Raw genomic sequence first — 6,513 nt, forward strand, 5'->3', positions numbered from 1 at the left:
GGTGGTGAAAGAACGACGATTCAGTTCATACAATTGTGTCTCGTCTGTGCCATCATAAAAGGTCTTTGCAACAGCCTCCCAAATTTCTTTAGCGGTTCGAAGGGGGATGAAGCGTTGCATCAAGGTTGGGCTCATTGAGTCAATCAGCCAACTCTTGACACGATTATTGTCAATCAGCCATGTTTCTAGGTTTTTCTCTTCAGCAGCGGGTTTCGGTGTTGTTCCGTCGAGAAACCCACTTTTATTTCGGGCTCCAATGCGTAGCTCCATGAGCTGTGACCACAGTGAATAGTTCGTATCATCTAGGATGATTCCGCTGGGAAACGGTGCATTATCGTTCGAGTTCTGAACGATGATTTGGGGTTCAACACTGGGAGTTTCAGATTTCTTAGAGTTTTCGGTCATGGTTACGAGATTTGACAGGGCTCAATTTTAGTAATACGTCCGCTCTGATACCATATAGATTCCAAGGGGAGTAAATTGATTTTTCGTATATTAACACAGAGATACAGAGTTGTTTATATATAATACAAGGAAGAGTCCATCTAATATTAACATTCCTAAATAGAATAAATCACTTCCTAAATTAGTGGTGTACAAAGTAATCCTTTCCTACAATGGTCGACTTTCTAAATTGGTGGACTCTACTCTGCTTCCTAAATTAGAGCAGATTACAGCTCACGCCAACACATTGGCTAACCAAAATAAATGTTTGAATAGACACAAACGGCAATTAAACCAATATTGAACACGAACACGTAAAACTAAGTACGCATTAATATGATAATATTGATTTATCCGTCCTTGTAGGATGAGATTTCTTCTCTTCCCTAGACATATACGAAAATCGAACCTAGAATCTCCGAAGATCACACCCTTATTCGGTCCACCTGAAATAGTCAGTTTCGAATCCAATCGGTGTCTAATCACAAACTGATGTGCAAATGCATGAGTAGAGACAAAGTTAATTTATAGAGAGACAAAACTCTAAAAAGACAGTCTCTTAACAACTTCAATTCTTGAAAATTTTCATTTTGAGATCGTTAACGATCAAATTAGCAATGTTAATGGGGGGGGGGCGATTTTACACGTTCGCAAAAAAATGTTTTTTTGCTAAATCGAACTTGTTCAACTTTTTTTTTGGATATATGCCTGTTATAATTTGAATGATCAAGAACCAATTTTTAAGTATTAATGTACAATTTATTAAAATTCAGCTAGATTTCGTTTAATAGTCATAACATGTAAAAAAAAATTGAATTTAGGGAGGGCTGAACAGGTAAAAAAAATTAAAAAATTTAATTTCAGATGGCCTACCAAGCCAAAAAAGTAATTTGGATTTAATGAGGCATAACAGGCAAAAGAAACAAATTTTGAATTTTGAATTTTGGGAGGCCTAACAGGCAAAAAAATTAGAAATTTTGATTTATAGAGGTTATCAAGTCAAAAAATTAGAAATTTGGATTTAGGGAGTACCTAACATGTCCAAAATATTGAAATTTTGAATTTTGGACAAGCCTAACACTTAATGGGCCATTTTGGGGGTTAATTCAACACGCCCGGTAAAAAAAAAAATCACAGTTTTCATATAACGATAGTATAAACTGTCTTTTTTTAAAAAAAAAAATCAGCTTCTCTCAACAATAATATCACAATCGGAGGTCACCAAAATTTATTTCACAATCTTTTTGCTCTCATTTAATCCCTATTGATGTTTGGCAAAGCCAAGTAGCAGAGATAATGCGAGGATCAAATTAAATTCCTTCCATAAAAAAACAAAATTATATATATAGACAAATAATCTGATTTTAAGAATAAATTGGTCGAGGTTTACACTTTCCTATTATACGATCTAAAAAGGGGTCAATAGCTCACAAAAGCGAGTAGACCAGCCAGTAAGAGTAAAGGTTGCTTCTCTCCCACTTGGGAGAAACTAATGCTTAGATAAACGTTTTTATACCTGTGCTACAATATGTAGATCGAGAGGTCGTTCTGCCCTTTACCTTGATAGATGCTTGTGCTCGCTAGCATGAAATACAGTCATGTGTTTTAAAAACTAAAAACATGATAGTTTGTCCATTTTGCATTTAAGGTTTTGTGAGTCCATATTTCACTAAAAAAAATACTTGTGGTTTAGTTAATCTACGAAATTAGTTGGGCCTTGTGTATTAGATAAGTTGAAAAGTCTAACTTTTTTTTTTTTTTGATATGAACTCTGAAAAGTCTAACTTTTTAATTGCTTTAAATCATCTCTTTTGGGATAAATTATGAAAATATTTTTTGAATTTTTTTTTATTTTGTTTTGCCTCCTACACCAAAAATCATTTGCGTTAGATGGATTAGCCCTCCACGGGATTGGATAAAGGTCAATACCGATGGCTCCGATCTCGGTGCTCCGGGCCCAGCCGGCGCTGGCGAAATCTTCAGAACCTCGTGCGGGTTTGCAAGGGGTTGCTTATCATTTTCGATTGACTCAGCTTTTGCTCATAAGGCCGATATCATGGCGGTGGCATTCGCGGTCGACATCGCCTGGGAAAGAGGTTGGCTAAAACTCTGGATCGAGTCTGATTCCACATGTGGTAAACCTGCTGAAAAATAATTCCCAGACGGTCCCTGGAAAGTCCGTCAAATTAGAAGAGCGCAAATATGTTGCCGAGAGCATACAATTAGTATAAATAGTGTTTCAAATTCTATTTTGTTTAGTAAATTCTATTTTGTTTAGTAAATTCAGATAATTAGTATAAATAGTGTTTCAAATGTTGAAGAGCAGGAAATAATATTTTGCTCAGATGCAGAAGATGATGTTGGAGAAGACAAGGGTATATTATGTAGTGCAAATGGGACAAAACCAACCAAAGCCATGCGTTTGAATGTGGAACTGGTAAAAAAAAAAGATAGGTCTGAATTAACTGTGTGCAGGTTTTGGCTTACTAGAACTAGCTCATTTTGAGTCTTGCTAATGGTCGTTGTTGCTGCTAATCAATTTTTGTGCAACCTATGGAAGTGGTTCAAATTCTCTTAAAATGTGCCAACTTCTTCAATCATATAGAACCATATTGATCCTAGTAAAAGGTTCTTTTGATGCAGTTAAATACCAGATAAAAAAAAATTGGATATGTTTTTCTTTGTGATTGCCCGGGAGCAGTCATACATCTTATTTACTTTGGAATCAGCACATCTTTCGGGCACTCAGAAGAACAAAAAAGGACATTCTAACACAAATCGTAGAACTTCGCCGAAGAAAAAGATCCTTGAGGATGAAGAAAAGAGGGTAGAGATAAAAGCAAGAATTCTGACAACAAGAGTGAGGAGCATGAAGAAAAGGCTTGTACAAAGTTCCTCTCACTAAGGAAGTTCAAGTTCATTATTTGCATGTGTCCGATTGATGGGCACAAAGATACTTGTTCTTTTAGGCACTCTACCAAATCACAATGATATAGCATTGTAGGTATTAAATCATAATTTTTTTTTTGTATTTCTAGGAGCCTAGTGAATTTGTTAAGATTTTGTGGATTCATCCATTCATTCTGGAGAGGTTTTATATTTAATTGTTGGTTAACCTTCATAATGGCAATTCACTTTTTAAAGTTGTCTTTGAGTTGCAGATTTTTTCAATTCAGTTTTTTATTTTAGTTAAGAACATGTGGGCACACAATAAGAAAATAGCTAGACAGCTACTGTTTTTAGCGACCCAGTGAAAATTGATCGTAAATACTGACTATTTTCGTGGCTTATTGTTTTGCCTAGTGGCAACACAAGACCACAAAATTGGCGCCCATTGCCCATTGAACCTACGGTAAAGTCTTAAGGGCAAGATAGGAAAAACCAAAATATATATATTAAAAAGAAAAAGAAAAAGAAAATTAAATTAAAGTAAAATTATAACCTAAATAGGAAAGGGTTTAGACTCTCTCTCAATGTCTCTCTCTTGTCTCCTCTAGGTTTTACTTCTCTCAAGTTCTCCCTTCTCTCCTTGTTTTTCTTCCAACCTAAGTCCTAAGGCCCCGCATGAACAACATTCATATTCTGACATAGGGCCCTAGCCTTTCTCTTCCCTGACCTCAGCGTTGAAGTTAATCCCTCCCAATCTTCTTCTTGAATTTAAACACTCTATTTTCAATACTTTAGATTTCAAAAGTTCGGTTTGGTTATTCCACTGCTTCATTTTTTTCCCTTTGCTGGTGAAAAATTGATATGGGTCATTTGTGCTTTTTGAAGTTAGGAGGTTTTTACCTAATGGGTATTGATTTCTTTTCATATCTGCAAACCTTAGATGGAATCTGATAGAGAAATTTTAATAGATCTGAACAGATCCATAATTTTGAATAGATCTGAATAGTTCTAGACATGTAGGATAATTGAAATAGGAAAAAAATGATGATGATTTTAACCTAGTTAATTTTGTGCAGGAAAAACGATGGATCTAAAGAAATAGGGAGAAAATTTATATCAAGACATGAGTGCATCAGCAGATCTTCTAGGCACTCATAAGAACAAAAAATTATATTCTAGCACTGATTGCAGAACTTCTTCGGCGAACACATACATTCTAATGAGATACTCCAAGTAAGTTGAGGTTTAAATTGTTATTTTCTTATTTTAATCTGCATTATTTAAATTACTAATTTCTTGTTGAAATCTAAAAGCCAAAATGATCATTGTGTATTCAATGGGCTTGAGCTTGTAAGTACTCTTAGACAATATATTGATTTTGTTTGATTAGATCCAAATTTACAACTAGATGATTGCCTAGAAACAACATTAATTTTGTTAAGAAAGAAAATTTTCACACCCTTATTGATTTAAACAAAATCGACATGAATTGCAAACAACATTCATGGCCAATATATTTCTTCCATTAAGCATAAATGTTAGTCTGGAAATTCAAAACCAGTAAGCTTCTTTCTTTCCCGTTTATTAATGACAAAAGAATTCGCAAGGATAAGGAAATTTATCAGGTCATATAACAAGGGAATTTGACACTATTGCTGCATTCTGAAAATCGTAGTGTGAGAGAATAAGGAAATTTATTGGCGCAACGGTAAACGTTGTTATGGTGTGATCAAGAGGTCACGGGTTCGAGTCTGAGGAGCGGCCTCTTGCCAGATAAATTGGCAGGCGAAGGCTTGCCCCCAGTACACCCTTGTGATGGGACCCCTCCCCGGACCCTCGCTCAGCGGGGAAGCATAGTGCGACCGGGCCGCCCTATCTACTGTTTACTCATGATTAACTAGTACAATATGAATTTGTTTATTTTGAGGTTTATTTGTGCTAATGGATTGTAAAATTATAATAATGCTGACAATTTTATTATTGATAATTTTCTGCAATTGGAATGGCAGGATGAAAAATGAGGTGAGAATACTTGGTACAACCATTGGGTCAAGCTGAAGTGCATGATTCGACGGAGCACTAGGAAATAAAAGATGATGATGAGGAAGAAGAGGTGATACCATCATCTTCATCATCTCACCATAAGAGGAAAAGGAATGAAGAGGAGGATTTAGATGATGAAGAAGACAATGATGTTGTGGAGTATAACAAGTAATCAAAGATGCAGCCCAAGATAAAGTAATAAGATTGTTCATTGATGTATGGATTGCCATTCCATTGAGCCTATACTATTTTGGGGTGGCAGTGAAAGGCATATCTGCTAACTCATTATTCAATGACGGATTTAATGTACACATTTATTCAAATTAGATAAAAGTGACGAGTAATTAGAGTTGGAAAATAAACTATTGAGGTACTCATAAATGTTATAAAATCAATTAGAGTTGGAAGAGAAACAATAGTTGATTTCATTCTTTGGACATTTGTAATTTTTGTTTTTGGCATATATATGAATTGTAATGGAATTACTGAAATATCAATTGTGTTCCTCGTTGACTCTTATATGAACTTTGTAATTTTTGTGATATTAAGTCTATTGTTATTTTTTGGTTTCCGTTAACATGCTAGTATAAGAGGCGGATGGAACCGGGCACCTGGGTGCTCCAGCCCCCTGGCACCGGAGCTGCGTGGGGGTAATTTCTGGTTTCCAGAAGTTAGCCCCCCTGTTCTATCGAGAAGGAGATGAACAAACCATTTGAAGAATGAGATAGATTAATTAAGTCCAGCCCAGCCCATTTGGCAGGGCTGGGCTTTTTTTTTTTTTAATTTGCCCAGACTTAAAACAATGTTGTTTTCGAATTTGCCTTGTGGTTTCACTTATTGAGAAAAAAGGATCTGTGAAATCACATGGTTTTTTTTTCGAAATTTATCCAAGAAAAAAAATTTGGACAAAAATACCCTTGCCACGTCAGCCCAATTGACGGGGTTAGTTGTTTTTCCCCGTTTTGGTTAACGGTCTTAAACACAATTTCCATTTTGTCAAAGAAGTACAAATCCTTTTTTGTCAATAAGTGAAACTACATGGTTTTTTTTTTAATTTACCCTATATTTAATTCAGTTTAATTTTCATCAATATATATCTATAAAATATGTATTGAAATACTAGCCTCTTGGAGTTCA

General features: G+C 35.3%; 1 long non-coding RNA gene across 1 annotated transcript; it reads left to right on the top strand.

Moving 5' to 3' along the window:
- Window positions 1-3,958: 3,958 nt before the first annotated feature.
- On the top strand, window positions 3,959-5,805 carry LOC136224855 (uncharacterized). Its single transcript, XR_010686644.1, has 3 exons — window positions 3,959-4,240; window positions 4,410-4,566; window positions 5,343-5,805. It is a non-coding gene; the product is annotated as an uncharacterized lncRNA (long non-coding RNA).
- The last annotated feature ends 708 nt before the right edge of the window (window positions 5,806-6,513 follow it).

Source organism: Euphorbia lathyris, chromosome 3, assembly GCF_963576675.1.
Source record: "Euphorbia lathyris chromosome 3, ddEupLath1.1, whole genome shotgun sequence".
Taxonomy (NCBI): Eukaryota; Viridiplantae; Streptophyta; class Magnoliopsida; order Malpighiales; family Euphorbiaceae; genus Euphorbia; species Euphorbia lathyris.